The sequence below is a fragment of the Scophthalmus maximus genome, chromosome 6 (genome assembly GCF_022379125.1).
Source record: "Scophthalmus maximus strain ysfricsl-2021 chromosome 6, ASM2237912v1, whole genome shotgun sequence".
Taxonomy (NCBI): Eukaryota; Metazoa; Chordata; class Actinopteri; order Pleuronectiformes; family Scophthalmidae; genus Scophthalmus; species Scophthalmus maximus.
Window position 1 is genome coordinate 19,948,728 of NC_061520.1, and position 16,089 is coordinate 19,964,816.

Below are 16,089 nucleotides of genomic sequence, written 5' to 3' on the forward strand. Positions count from 1 at the left end.
TCTTTAACTTACTCTCTTTTACTTCTTGGCCGAGGAGAGAAAAATGTTTCCAGTCCCCTCTGAGTTTTGACGTGCCTGTGTCTCGTCTTCTCTTTTTTTTTTTTTTTCACTTTCTCAGCATTTCTCCTCTCTGTGTTATGATTTTTCCTCTGTTTTTGAAGATTGAGGAAGCACTATGGTGTTGACTGAACTACTACTCTGCCCTAGATCAGCTAAATCTCTCATTTTGAACACCCCCCACCAATTTCTGTCACTCCGGGAGACAAATGTGCAACGCTGAGTTCATTCCCCCCTCTCCCTGTGCCCACTGGCTCCCTGTAACTCAGTTCCCTTTTTCGCCTTTGAAGTGCTGCGTGCAGAATGGAGATTCTTTGCATGGTAAATTCGCCCAGTTGCCCGCAGCGTATCCATTACACAAGTTTAAAGAATGCTTCGGAGTCGTTTTGGAAGGGCCCTTTTTTTTCTCACTTCACAACCAATTTCTCTGTGTTTTGAACTTCGGTACTCATGAGCCATGTAATCTGTAAATTGGGCCCTTTCTTCCAAGCTAGCGCTCCGCCACCGAGCAGCGTTTGATGTGCAATTATTTTGCTCATTACAAGTTAATTTTATTGTTATAGTTTGCAAATGTTTCTCGGGGTCATGATGTTAAAAGTTTCAGAAGAAGTGGGGGACGTGGGGAGAATTAGCGAGGCGAGCGAGGCGAGCGAGTGTCACGGAGGCGCGGAGAGCTCGTTCGAGATGCCGAAGCGGGCTATCTCTCTCTCTGCTCACTTTCAAGCCTTTTAGAAACAACCTGCTGGGTGGTTTGAATAGCTAAGGAAAAGATGATCTGGGATTTAGCGCAGAAAGGGGATTCAAGGCCCTTTATCTGCTGTAAAAGGTTTGGGAAAATGGAGATTTGTCGTGTTTGTTAGAACGGAGCCATAATCTCTTCCGCCGAGAAATTTTGCTATGCGAATCATATGTCCCGTTTATTTAGCCTTTTTGTCCCCCTTCTCTTTCCGCACACGTCTTGGCAACCTGGAATGTTTTTTCGACGCACTGTTGATATGAGACTGGAGGGATGGTGAAGAAGAAAGTCTGTCCCTTTATTTCCCCCCAGAAATACTGGATTTGAGTGGCTTGCTGATTTCATATAGAAGAGGATCAACACCTTAATTATGTCTGGCTCGTGAACAAAGCTGTTTTTTTGGAGCTGCTAAATGTCATTGTTAGAGCTTGGCAGCACAAGTCTGAACATCATATACCGCTAAGCATTACATCCATGTTACCGAATAATGCTGTCATGCTCGTTTTCATTGTATCTCAATATCTGCTAAATCAATTGATGGAAATAAGATTGGATTTTACAGTGACATTTTTCTTTTGAATAATTGCGTTGAATGCTGTGCCAAATGGTTTGCCCTTCTTACCTTTAATAAAGGCAGCAGGTTTAGTTTTATTGGTGTTTGTGTTTGATCCAGTCCACTGAACTCAAATACATGTATAATTAGCCTTTAGCTGTGAGACAGAATAACTAACACACACACACACACACACACGTGCCAAAATTGTTTGTAGACTCTCCTTTTCATCTGAGAGAGAGATAGCGCCCCGCGCTCCGTCTCTTACTTCCCTTTCATTTCTCCCCATCTCGCGGCGAAGGCACATTCTGTGGGAGTGTGTTCTTTAATATCATCAACGCTAAATAAACTTTGTTGACAACAATAGCCGCTGGCGAAGCGCCTCCACAAACAAAGGGGAGCCAACAGGTTCAAAGGCAATGCATCACTCCGCCTCTGACTCGTCATTATTCATCCCTCTGTCTTTACCTCTCATCCCCCCATTCTTCTCTGCCCTCGCGTGTGTACGTGTGTTTTCTTTGTGGCTCTTTGTCTGTTAAACTGCTACCATGGTCTGGATACTGAGGCTTATTAGCTGTTGAGTTTAATTAAAAAAAGGCCATTCATATGAAAATGGGAGTCTGATAGCAATTGCTGTCCCCAGCAGCTTCCTCCTGTTACTTTTAATTAGACACCCACTTGATTGACATCAAGCCCACTGGCTGGCTGAAGCCGAGTGTGCGTTTCTGGAAGTGTGCTAGAGAGTGCGCTCCTCCCGGCAGTGTCTGTGTAGGTGTGCAGGCATTTTCTGAACATACACACAAAGCGCCGGCTCCGAGGTCATTAAAGCTCTGCGGCGGGAGACCGTACATCAAAGTTCACTTTGTCGTCATGAGGTAATTATCTGCACAGTAGCACGGAGCCCGGCTGCCCACCTTGTCACTCATGTGCGCCGGGTCACTTTGAACAATGAACAGTAACCTTGTGATTATGAACAGGCTCTGCAGTGTTACTGTGTGCAGTCACACTAGCACCACCCGCCACGCTGATGGAAAAGGTGATGAGCTACTTTCCTCGTTCCTATTTGTCCTCTCTTCTCCTCATCTGTTTTCAGTGCACGCTCCGGCCCTCGCTACCTTATTATTATACTGTCAGCGGCACGTGCCTGCCTGATAGATGTTCCTCTCAACTGTTTACTACAAGCAGATGATTTAACTAACGCTTTCTGTTCAACTTGACCTCCCCTTTTTTCTCTTCTTCTTCTTTTAAAACAAGATGACTTCATCTGTTGTTTACGACGACTCCATTTTACGGGCATAGGCAGCAGGAATAAGCTAACCGGTTGATTGGAGGGGGCATGCGTTTCCGGTGCTCGGGATGAAGGTGTTTGTCTGTTAAATTAAGGGTATGTATGTGTTTATGCGTGCAGTTTCCCCCCTCACATCTCTGTTATCACAGGGCAGCTCGCGTGCAGTGCAGACTCCTTTAGTGCAGCTTTTGTTTCCAAACACAACAGCTCGTGTGTGTTAGAGTAACAGTGCACCAATACCTTCGCTGGCTCGAGCCGAACGTAGCCCAGAGTAGCAGCCTGTTTCACGTTAGGGGGCTAAGTAAGGCCCACCTCCACGCAGACTGGAGACTCCAGCAGAAATGGCCCATCAGATGTCACTGCTCTGTAAAGTTGTGTTCCTTTCCCCCCGCGTTTTGTTTTGATTTGCCGGACGTTTGGGAATGATTTGGAGAGAAGGGCCTGATGGCGGCACGGATTACCAGAGCAAGACGTGCACATTGAACCTGAAATGTTGTTCCAATTACCGCCTTCATTATGGGTTTGTCATCCGCTGTTTAGGCGCACAGCAGCCCGCATTTCATGCTGTGGCAGGAGAGGCCGCTTGTTGTGTTTTCCCTGTAGTCTGATATCCGCCAGAGGCTAAAAGCACCTCGGCGGGGAAACAGTCACCAATAGGGGGCACGTCAGGTAAAGCTGAACTGAAAGTAGAGAGGGACAAAATGAAATGGTTCTGATATTTCTGTTGTTTTAGGTTGTTGTCCAAAATCGTATTCTGTCATGTTTTAGATGAGAGATTTAATATGCATCACGTTAGCCTTTTATTTCATGCATCTTTTCAAGGAAAACATACCAAATTACTAAGTTGTTTTCGTTTAACCTAAGATAAGTTGCATTTGAAGGGCCACAAGCCTCTGTTGTGTTACTCTGTTACACAGTGTTCCCTCCTTCCTCTCAGACAGATTAAATCACTTGTGTTACTCGGAAATGCTCCGAGCAATAAGGCAGGATGGAGCACTCACAAAAGAGCCTAACATGGTTTGAAAGAGTGAGATGGCGGGGAGTGTGTTGATGTAGCATATCATTGTGGCGACTCTCCTGAGTTAACACCATTAGCCAACCAGTGCGAGAGTCCAGCTGTCTCCTTGAGCCGCCGAGGTGAGTTACCTGGGCTGACTTACCTGGCCTCCCGTCGCCCCCCAGGATACAGTGTTTCAGCCGGGCCCCGTGTCCTCCCCTCTCCACAGCACTTAGCAGTGATTAACCCCGGATTCGGCCGACCCACCTGCCATCTGACTACCATTACAGCCTCGCTTATCTGCCTGTCCATCTCCCTACAATAGGGCCGGGGCCTGGGCTAGGCCAGGGGATTGGGCTGGGGAGGGCTGCCTGCTCTGTTTAATAATAAATCATTAGCTAAATACTTTTGTCAATTTGTGTCATGTTACATGTACTTCAATTTTCTGCTCTGTCTCTGTCCCATCACCCCCGCCCCCCCCCCCCCCACCGCTCTTTTCCTCCCCTTCCCATCACCACCACCCTCTGCTGCCACCGTTCAACCACAGTCACTGCCAGTGTCCCTTCACAAGACTTCTCCCCTCTTTTTTTCCCTCTTTCTGGCTGACTTCCTGGCTGACATCTAACTGATTCATATTCAAAATCAACCACATAATTGAATGTATCTTGTGCTTTGACCTAGTAAAAAAAAAGTATCCAGGGCTTTTTGTGATCCCACAAAAACCCCCACAAAATGTATTTTCCACCTCTGTTGATCATTCCATCATTTTTTATATACGAATCCAAATGGACCTGCTGCTTCATGTATTTGAGCCTGTGTCACGGAATGGCTGCTTTCTGAATGGCACCATTGGAATTGGCCTGTTTTGGCTGCTTCCACGTAAAAAACACCCGTTCAGACATATCACTGACATTTATGCTCCACCGGCCACTGTTTTGTTCGGTTCAGCAGGAAAAGGACACCGCAGAGGATTTGTGTCAGAGCGGTTTCACAGCGAACACACATACGCCTGACACCAGCAGCACTGGCAATCTGGACAGCGAGAAGGAGATAAGTCTTTCTGTTCATCTAACTTGTATAAAGTGATTATGGACATACTGAGCCCTCCATATTTAGACTTCTTGACGCCCCCTTCCTCAGTCGCCCCCTGGTCCGACTCTTGTAATCTAATTTTCCGCTGACAGAGGCCATGGAGATCCTTGGGTCACGGTGCGAGTCCCTCCAGTCCACCACCCCTCCCTCTCATCCTTCCCAGTGCCCTCACGCTGTAACTAAGAAGTCGCCATGCAGCAGACAGTGCACATTAGATCTGTCTACCAATACGCCGGCTAACCCACCCAGTCCATAGCCCTGCGCTGCCTCAGTAATCAGAAAGAGAGATTAGAGAAGGAGGCGGCAGAAAGGAATTGCATTTGTCCTCGTATCCGCTTTTTGTTATTCCTATCATTGCTCAGCACCTTACAATACCTGTCAGGGTGAAAGATGAACTGTATATTGCATATAATTTTAAACCTGTCGGAGATCATTTAGGAGGATAAAAGGGGGGAGGAAGAAAGTGCGGAGGGCGCCTGCAGTGTTAGAGCTGAGAGAGGAGGCCACACCTGGAGGGGTCACGCTCCTTGTTGACCTTTGGTGTGTCGCCGACCTGACTCTCCTTCAGTTTCGCTACACATCACTCTGCCTGTCAACACTTGCATGTGGACTCCACTGCTACTGTTATCTGCAGTACGTCAAATGCCAGAGGGACAGTTTTGTCAATGGAGAACAGTTGGGCTCTTTAACTCGATTCGCCCGTTGAGGGATTTTTCCCAATTCTTTGACTGTCACAGTAAAATGCTGTTGTCAATACATGGCATTCGCAAACGCAGGAAATGTTAATTTGAGTTGTGTTAACCTGATATAGACTTTAGCATTTCAGACTGGTTCCTTTTTTTCTAGTTTCTGTTTTCACTGAGTATTATTTTTTTCAGATTTTTATGTTGATGTTGATTTTATTTTCATTCATCAACTTACTGTAGTATTGTAGTCCTCTCACTCCCTTTCTCTCTCTCTCTTTATATCGTGCGCCCTCTTCCTCCCTCTCTCCTCCAGGCCATAGCATAGCCAGTAGCTGATAGGCATCTCCTCTGGAGTCTGCTGTAGTCTGCCCTGGCATCAGACAAAGTGCCTCCATCAGACCAGTGAGGCTCCCTGGGAACCCAGCAGCAGCAGACCCCCTGGCCCCATCACCAGTGTGTGCGTGTGTGTTTGCGCGCGCCTGCGTGTCCCTGTATGTGCGCTAGCCTGTGTGCATACATATATTACAATATGTTGTATATAAGCGTTTGTCTTTGTGTGTGTGTGTTGGATGACAAGGGCTAAGACTGGGACCTTTGTGTTCCAGTCCCTGCCCTCTGTTATAAATGGGTTTTGTAAATTGGGAGATGGGGAGATGTGTGTAGTGTCCAGCATGAATGTAGCAGTGCGCCATACTGTTCATCTGACTATTCATCATATGTGTTCGTATTCGTGCGGTTGTGTTGTAGTTCCACGTGAAGGAGCGATACTAAGACGGACTGTTTCTCAAACCCTGAGATACCGTGGCTCACTTGTACAGTACACACACACACACATACGTACAAACACACAGTCATGCTCCCACTTCAAATCTGCGTTTGGCATCAGGGATCACTTGGGAACGCTTGACTTTTTGACTTTCATCATAACTAGAAAGAGAGGGACCAAATGGACAAAACCAAGAGCCAAAGGAGGAAATAGGAAGAAGTGCTTTTATCAGGGGCCCAGTGTTCAGCGCCTGACACACACATGTACATGCAGACAGACAGACACACACACACACACACACACACAAATATCTGACCCCCAAGTAACCCCTATAACTTTCCAACATTTAAGAATGCAGTCAAGGAGCCTATTCCCATTGGAGTTTGTTCTACGTGCGTGCGTGTGTGCGTGTGCATTCCTCCTGCGCTATCGGCACAATCATTTGACAAGAATTATATAATTGCAGCCTGTGATCTCATTTTCCTCAAAGAGCATTTTGAAGTTTCCTTTCCTCTTTTGCTCTTTTTGTTTCCTCTGTCTCCCGCTTGTTTAAACGTTAAAATGACTCACACTAAACCACCCGGGTCTCCCCCGCTCCCTGATGCCTTTCTGCAACACATTACCTCTCCGCTCACTGTTAGTGGAAACTTCTACAGGTTCAGAGGGTCTGTTTGAATCAGAGTATTTTTATAATGCTGGTCTGCTTATGTTTGTATAAATTTAAAACATGGTGTTCCGGAAGAAAAAGCCCTCACCTCTTATTGGTCGGCATCAATAAAGAAAAGTAGAAACAGATACAGAAATGTTAATATTTTTTTTAAATACAAGAACAAAAAAATGCAGTCACTTATTTTGGTCCTGTAATGCAACATGATATTTATTCCACCCTATGAAAAAATATTTTTGTAATACCAGTAATTTTAAGAATTGCAATTTTTTTAATTTTTATTATTAATTCTACTACTACTACTACTACTTTTGATGATAATATAAGATATAAATATTTTAAGTCTGTACAAAAACAATTTGTATCTTTTATATGTAATTAGTTTAATTTTCAATATGAAAATCTTAACGTCTAATCATGGGGATGACCGTTCATCTGAAATGCCCTAATTTTCTGGTAACAGATTTAAAAGCTGTAAATCGTTGTTATGTCTCCCACTGCCAGATTCCCATTACTAACTGAGCAGCTAATGACTTTGCACTATGACACTGTGAACACTATAAATACCGCCACGCTAAATGAAAAGTTCATATCTACGTCTTGTTTAATTCCATCCTGAAATGCCATATCTCTGCAGCCGCAGTCCCATTCACAGTCAATAGAGGGCAGAAGTGATCCACCCGGGCTTGTCTCCATATGAAGGGAGAAAGAGACGTACAGAGACTGTTTAAGTGTTAAGTGTGTGTGTGTGTGTGTGTGTGTGTGTGTGTGTGTGTGTGTGTGTGGGGGGGGGGGGGGGGGGGGGGTTGGTATGTTTCGAGTTTATTCGTATGATGAATGTCTGTATGTCACTGGTCCAGCTGTTTGCACTTGACCAGTGACATTGGTTAACAGAAGCAATATCAACCCACAATGATTTGGAGGTAGAACGGCAAATATTAAAAATTATTATTGAGGGGCTATAATCCCAATTATTGTGCCACTGTCAGGTATTTAACCATAACAAGGCCCATATGAACCACCGTATGTCTCTGAGCATATTCCAGCAGTTTTGCAGTGAATTTAATTAAGTGATGTACTATTTCCCCATATAGGTAATGTAGTGTTTTGCATGTAGACTCTGCACAACTTAATGTAATTTGTTAAAGGCAAGACTCCACCATATCTTACCTTTTCCTTAACAGTTTAATGGAAGAGAAAATGGCTGTTTTTCTTTCTCTACCCATAAATCAAATCATTTTGAATGTATGGTAGAGGTAAAGACAAGCGCTCCCCCCCTGTGGTTTGGTGACTTTATTGTCACACAGGCCTTATCTCCGATTGACACCTCTAGAAGCGTCCCAGGAGAGGGACAGATTTGCTGCAGGATTAAACTAATTTACCAGATGATTGAATGTGAGTCCAAAGCCACTCTTTTGGAGAAAAAGCAAAAGGGGCTCATGGCCACCCCTCCACTAGACATGATACATAAATGACTTGGCAGTCATGCCTACTGTGTGTACTGTGTGTAGGTTGTTTGCAAATCCGCAGCATGTCTTCCCCCAGAAGATGAACTGATTTGAAGGTGATTTCTGTTGTATTCCAGCACGTTGCAGTTCTGCGGTGTTGCATGTTTTCAATAATACTTTTAAAAATGCCGTTGCACTCTTAAGGTTTTGGACATTTTTAACAGGCAGCCTGACACCCAACGCAGCCGCCCTCTCTGGATTTGCAGCATTAGCAGCAGACGTGAATCATCGTCGGGATGTAGAGCAGATGGAGACGCGGAGGGATGGCTTTGGGAAGGACAGTCGGGAAGACGGGGGCTATTCTGTGAGACTCCACAGAAACCAAACATCATCTTGTACAGAATGTAAACTCTGCATTGTGTTCACGCTCCTCATATTCTCTCCGATATGTAAAAAAAATATGGGAACATTGTCAGTGTGTCCAAACCAATTTGTGCCGAAGGGAATGTTTCTTAATTGGAACACATTCAAGAGAACACTTACACGCTCCAGAGTGGTGTACAAAATATTACATTAATTAACATGCAAAACAGTCCCGCTCAGCTCAGACACACTGACACAGAGTTATCCAAAAAGATTGCAGCAACAGCACAAAACAGACGCAGGCCACGAGGAAAAGAATAGAAAGGAAATTTGCTTGAAAATTTAGCTGTAAGCCTGCTGAAGATCTTATTACATAGGCTAAAGATAGAGATCTCAGCTGGAATAATACTTAGCACATGCTGCCCTTTTAATTAAGCAGTAATATCTGCAGAGAGGGGTGGAGAGCAAAATCTCTCTCTGGTTCTGTCTTCATCTTCCTCGCTCGCTCTCCTCCATATCTCGGTTCCCCATCTTTACCCTCTGCTCCTCTCTCTGTCTCCCAATAATCTCCTATGAAAGGGATGGGCTGAGGTGTGGGATGGGGGGGAGGAGCAGGGGGGGACACTCCTCTGTGAAGTAAGTGTCTTCTTTAAGGCCTTACACATGTTTCTGTGTTTCTGCCTCACTGGGGCTGTCTGAGCGCCCCGCCGATGGCCCTGGGGCTCTCACTTTGAGATGCCTTCATCATCTGTGTATGTGACATGCACAAATTCTGCTCCTCTACGTAGGTGAAGACCTCCCCCGATGCCGGTGGATGGTAGGTGAGCACGTCTTCACTAGCGTGTATAAGCGCTGAGGCCCAGCTATGTTGCGCCCTTGGGCTGTGGGACCGCTCCTCCTGTGGCTGTGATACCTCATGTGAGTGTAGGATAGGAACCAGTTGTCCAAACAGGGACGTCCAGTCTGGCAGGGTCTGAGTATCAGGATCTCTCACCACGGGGCAGCTGTCAGGGACAGACCCTCGGCGTCAAGACCCAGGATCTCATTAAGTCTAGTCGCCAAAGTGTTTTGATGTCAAACTCAACCATATTAAAAGTGTTCTTTGTTTAACCTACTGCGGTCACAATAGCTGTTCCCTGAAATAACTTATTATATTTGTTAGGTTTTGTAAAGAAAAGTGGGAAGGTGACTGCGTCATGAACTTGTGGCTTATGTTGGAAGGGATTCGGTTTCATATTATCAATGTGACTTTTTGATAGTAAACACAGCCTGTTACTCTGACTTACAGAGCCTGTAGTAATCTGCCATTTAACCGGGGGGCTGAGTGACGCCTCTGTGCACTTCCAATTGTACGACATGTAGCACATAAAGCCTTTATTCAGATGTGTTAACCATTGGTCTGTGCTCCATACAAGTGCAAATCGAGTTAACACTCTCTGTTAGCCAGTGTCTACACACTCCGTGCCTGTGTCATTACTCTGCTCGCACTGGCAACACGCACACACACACACACACACACACACGCTACAGGCACAGGAGCTCCAAAAGGCCACATGTTAATCAGCTGTGAGTTAAACTTGCAGCAGAGAGAAGACAACAGATCAGCTCAATTAACACAAAAAAGAAAGTGCTCACAACACACACACACACACACAAGGCCTTAGCCACTGCACCTGCAGCTGAAGGGGCATTGTTCCAACAGCCCCCTCCTCGCTCTCTCTCTGTCTCTGTGTGTCTCTCGCTCTCTCTGGAGTAAAGCTGTTGTGTGGCTGCTCTTTTCTCTCGTCTCCGGGCCTTGGCCTTTCCACAGAGCACCCCTCCTTTCTCCCATTTCGCTGGGTCGCTACTCTCTTTCGGAGGTGCAGGGGCGCCCCTCGCCTGCCTCACTGCAAACACAGCTGACAGAGGGCTGCTCACGTGCCGCTCCACAGGGCCCCAAAATCCCTTTGAGTGTGCGAGTGTCGAGGAGAAAATGGGGGGGTTCGTGTGTTTGAGAAGGGATCCGTGCTATTCATCCTATTTCTCTTGATGCTGCGGATGTCTGTTCATTTTCAATTGTCCGGTCGGATTGTTCGCTTCAACCAAAACATATCCTGCAATCTAATCTTACCTCTGTAAGAGGAGATATATTAAGTAGCGCGAGTTGAAGTTGGTCTTTCGGTTGCTGCCAGGGCTGCAGCTCATATTCTTCTCATTACAGAAATGTATTAAGAAATTCACAGTATTACCGTCCATGTAACAAAACAGCAGCAATTGTGCCACCGAGTGAATTTTTGTTTCAGTGTTAAACATCACTTCATAGATGACTTGACACATTTGAAAAATGTTAAATAGCACAAATAGCTAAATGACTGATATCAGGAGGTTATTATCGTCCTGTTCGTCGGAAGAAAGTGCGCTTCGTTTCCACTCTTACAAAATCATCCTGTCCTTGGCTCTAAATCTGTTTTGCATTGCTCTCCTCCTCCTTTGGCTCTCTGTCCCATTTGTCACCGCAGCCCATGATGCTCATTCTCGCTGATCATCCTATCACAGTGCTATTTTTCATATTTCTCATATCCGCTCCCCTTATCTCTCTTCCAGCGCCCGGGCCAGACACGCAAAGCTAATACAAGCTCCCCATACGTGCGCAGAATTCAGTGAGCAAAGATCACAGCGGTGTGAAATACATATAGATTTCATACGTTATTCTGTGTTTGCTTGTAATAGGATCGGGCTTATCCCCTTTTCCAATAACTCAGGAGATAACACGAAAGTACACGTCGGTGCTGATCAATGAGAAAGTGGAATTCCGAGAAGGCCCTCAGACGTGAATTTACTCAACACACAAAAATTAGAACAGTGTTGAAAATGCAACAGTTACAATTATTTGTAGTATCAGTTACTCACTGAACACTTGACAGTCAGTTTGTGCAGCTGCTTTCTAACCCACAGAGGCACGTGTTAAGTGTGTGTCTTTGTGTGTGTGTGTGTGTGTGTGTCTCGGAGCACATGCACATATGCATGTCTGTGTATGTGTCTTGGCTGTGATGGATGAGCCGCTGTAGTTGTTGGGTGAGTGTTGTAGCTGGTATTTTAACCATGCTGTGTTTTACTGCCCTGCTGGGGTGCTCTTTCGTAAAGGCCCTGCCCGGCTGCATCGATCTCCCCAGGTTAAAACAAACACCAACGCCCACCACCACCACCACCATTCAGCCTCCCAACCCAGCCTGTTTGGCCTGCCCTCCTCCTTCCCTGGCTCCAACAGCCCTGTCCAGGGGGCAATAAACTCGTTATCTCCCTCTCTCAGATCCTAATCTGACGGCCCGCCGCCCTGCGTGCTGCCAGGTGACCTGGGGTGGGGTAGGGTGGAGGGGAGGTATAGAAGCTCCCTCTCCAGCTCTTACAGCTCCAGCTCCAGCTCCCTTCCACTCGCCTTTTAAATCCCTTCAGCTTTCCCTGCCTGTCAGCACCATCTTAACTCCCACCCTCTGAAACCCTCCCCTGCCTGGGGCTCTGACGACCTCCTCCTTCTCCTTGCTCTCCTCCTCGTCCTCCTCCTCCTACACCCCCTCCCCCGCCCTTTCAGTAATTAATCCAGCTATTGATCAGTAAAACTCTAAAGGCTGGGAGGCTGCAGGCAGACTGGTGGAGGTCTATACAGACTGGTGGCTGTGCAAGGCCGTGCTGATGAAGCCAGAGCATTCTGTTGTTCACTTTAGTGGTTCTTTTTTTCTGTTAACAAGATTGCAAACGTAGGCCTCTTTGGGTCTTTAGAAATATATAACCTATATTGAAAACTTTCATTTTCAATGTTGAAAGGAGAGTCAAACATTGGTTTTCACTCCTACGTACATGTAAAATCTCAGGGCCGTCCTATTACAGTACATTTGGTCTATGTATCAGTTTCACACTTTGCATATTGATCTTCACGTGCAGGGTCAAGTGAGACCCCGCAGCATTTTACAGATGGATACAGACAAACACATAGCTGTAGATGTGCTGTGACAAGCCTGAACTACACTCGTATTGTTGACATAACCCGACTACAGTTAGTGTAGCTCAGACATCGTCCAGGGGCTAGTTCATAAACCGGACCACCACCTGTGGTAGCATAACAATGCTAATTTATGTGAGGTTCTGTGACTGTCCAAGTCCAACTGATGGAAACTTCCCCATGATTCACACACTTCCTTAATGACTCATTGTGCAGGCCTCAGTCCGACCAGACACCATTAATTAAAGGTCTGTTTGACGACTTTGTGTGTTTGTCTTCTAATATGTGGGTGCAATAAGTGTACTACCATGTATGTGGCAAGGCAAGGCAAGTTTATTTGTATAGCACATTTCAACAACAAGTCAATTCAAAGTGCTATGAGTTAACGTGAGATAAACTTCTAATCTCTGCAATTTCGTTCATGGCATCACCACATGAGATTGTCAAAATCTCAGGGGGCTTTCCGCGTTGATCACAACTGCAGTTGTGCGGCACTGTTCTTTTCCCTGCGCTGGTGACACAGTCGCCCTCTGTGCTGCGCTGAGCGGACGCTGAGGCTGCAGTCCGGGTCCCGGCCTTTGATGTGCGGAGTGAGGCGAGATGTTTGGGTGTTTGGGCAGGAGCTAGGACAGATGGGGGCAGAGTGTGATGGAGTGATTACTCTCCTCGCTGCTCTCCTGTCTGCCCTGGCATGAATGCCCCTCTTCATCCACCCTAAAAGGCACATTATTGGCCCGAGGAGAGTGGGATATCCTGGCCAGTGACCCCAGAGTAGGGGTCAAGGGGAACAGGGGGGCAGATGAAAGGCAGCTTAATTATGGGGGAAAGACAAAAAGAAACCTTGTCTCCAAGTAACTATTTTGGTGGGAAGGGGGGAGAAGGTCAGGTTGAAGGGGCTACAATTGAGATCAAGACGTTTTTCCCTGGCAAGTTATGTCCTTATCGCATTCTCTCTGGGCCCTCATGTGAAGCTGGGGACCAGCTCCCATTGGTAGAGCCGCCGCTCTTATCTGATGACGATTGGCTGAGGCCCGCGGGCACAGGAAGTGACAGCATGGTTCCCACAGTCCCACCCCTGTGAAAAACAGTCCCTGATCAACTGAGGGAGTGACGACGTGTGTGTATTATGTATCCATGTCCTCACATATGTATCAAAGTACCATTTTACTCAACTGCTCTGTTGTGTACAGTCTGAATTCTTACTATACGTGGGAGGGTTTTTCCTGCACACCACCGAGGCTCTCAGGCTTCGGCCTCTGACACTGCGGCAGCCTCAGGGTCCGTGTTTGTCTGACCTTACACAGTCTAACTCGCCAAATGGCCGTCTTTTAAATATATACTCCAGGGAACCATTTTTTACTGAAAGAATCCTGTCAGGCCAAGGGTTCGTTGGGTATTAATAGGCTGCAGGCAAAAATGATATTTGGTGTTTCTACCAAAAACAATTGTCGGGGCCTGAGCCAATGGTGGAACCCCCCCGAACACCCCCACATGTTGAACCAGGAGACTGCACTCATTAACCTGATCTCGCACGCTTTGTTTTATTGAACAGATTCAGAGCATTGTACCAGCTTCAAACGTACCTTTTTTTTCAGACATGAACTCTGGACAATGTCCGTGAAAAATCGCACGCGGATATATTCCGGAGTTTGCAAAGTCACACATGACGAACGCAGCAGGAGAATATCCGAGTCAGACGCGTTTTAACTGCAGGATAACTCTTTCTGTGGCATCTGTGTAGAGCAGCCGAGAGGCTCCGATAATTCTACTGCAGAAGTAGTCATTAAGTCATTAACTCGAACAATTCTCCAGAGATTTTCCTGCTGTTTTTTTCCGGAAATTTTACTAGGGGGGCTGGCAGGAAAAGTTTTTGGAGCAACATTTGCAGACATTTGCGTTGTCACATACAGCCCCTCTGCAGAACCTCAGGAAAATGTCCGGACGTCAGTGCACGTCTGAAAGCAGCCCTACTGCACTGAAGCTTTTGTGTCAATCCACTTTGATTGTAAGCGTCTGCCTAATGAGTAAATGAAAACTCTGTGACGTGTAGGCTTCCTTTAGAGCCTCTGAATCAGGGAAGTTCCCAGCTTTTGAGAAGTGGCAGAGCGCATTTCTCATGAGCCATCAGGTGCCATCGTGAATGTTATCTGATTCTATGGTGAAGTTTATTAACGAAGGTCCATTCAGGGGCAAACATTACAGACTTATCTTATGAATGTGATGGTATGTGGCACGGGTTGATGGTGTGATGCTGCTCTATAAAACAAATGAACCGCAAAATGATGAATTTATCTTTACACGATTTGTGGATCCCAGTTACAGTTGTGGTGAGGTTTATATCAATAAGCCACTCTGAACTCTGTCAGGGAGTATATCAACTCTGTGGGCTCCTGGAGTCATTTCAGTTTGGCAACATCATCAGTAACACGATCGCACATTTAGGGAAAAACAGCCACAATTCCTGCATAATACTTGTCAACATGGTGTGTGAGAGAAAGAGAACAGCTTTGAATTAAAACGGTTTCGACAGCAGACAAGAGGATGTCTTCTGTGATCTCACAGGCGGCGTCACTGACGGACTTGCTGTTACAGTAAATGTCCAATGTGAGTTTGAGCTCACCCCTGCCTCACCGTGATCTCCTGCACCAGTCGAATGTAACCTCAGTGGAGAGAGCTAGTTTTGCTTTGTGTTTTATAATATTCAACACTGCACAAGTATTCGATGTCACGACGCTGGAATGTTTAAATCCTATTTGTGTGTTTTGCTGATTTAGAGTTAATTTATTTGTCCACGAAGTCGCCATGAATAAAAATAAATATGTAGGGAGAGACTGTTGGTCCAATAATTACTGGGGCTGTACAAAAGTTATTTTCTAGTTGTTTTTTTTAACTCTTTTGCCCCCAGTTGTAGTGTGAAGAGAAAAAAAATCTGTCTGATCTGATCTCAACAACTAAAAATGGGCTCTTTCACAGTGTTTCCTGTTTCACTGATCTGATCTTAGTATTATTCTTTGTGCACAAGACATTAAGATGAATTATTAGTTCAATGATTTCTCTATATTTTATGTTGTTTTATTATATCACAGTGATTTTAGAAGGTGGTCATGTTACAGCACGCACATTTAATCTCTCTTACTCTGCATGTTTAACCTTGTGCTGCAGCAGCAGCAGCTTTTGACCATAATCTGATGAAAATCAATTTTGGAAGTCTGACCTATAAAGACTGGTGTTGTAACTTTTGCATTAAGGGGACATGGTTCAGTTTTCAGACATGAGACAAAAAGGGGCATTGGAGGCAGAGGAATGCAAAATAAGCTCAACTCACAATATATCTTCTCTCATTGACATTATGATAATGATTCATGATCACAGAGTTGTTGAGAAGCAACAGAAAGTTGTCTGCTGAACTTAAAATGGCACGTGGCCCCCAGGCGTGGTCGTTTTTCAAAAGCTAATGGGC

General features: G+C 45.7%; 2 long non-coding RNA genes across 6 annotated transcripts in view; both read left to right on the plus strand.

Annotated features, from left to right (window-relative positions):
• The window catches only part of LOC118309510, a 70,062-nt gene that overhangs the window by 15,871 nt on the left and 38,102 nt on the right, over nucleotides 1-16,089 (plus strand). Inside the window, exons 4-5 of one of the 5 annotated variants that reach the window (XR_007030867.1) lie at nucleotides 8,515-8,654; nucleotides 9,442-9,474. The exons of 1 other annotated variant lie outside the window; for it this stretch is intronic. This is a non-coding gene — a long non-coding RNA (uncharacterized LOC118309510). The remainder of the gene's footprint in view (nucleotides 1-8,514; nucleotides 8,655-9,441; nucleotides 9,475-16,089) is intronic. 3 more of the 5 variants (XR_007030868.1, XR_007030869.1, XR_007030870.1) reach the window with 3 other exon arrangements.
• On the plus strand, nucleotides 1,721-6,970 carry LOC124850068. Its single transcript, XR_007030871.1, has 2 exons — nucleotides 1,721-2,221; nucleotides 4,580-6,970. It is a non-coding gene; the product is annotated as an uncharacterized LOC124850068 (long non-coding RNA).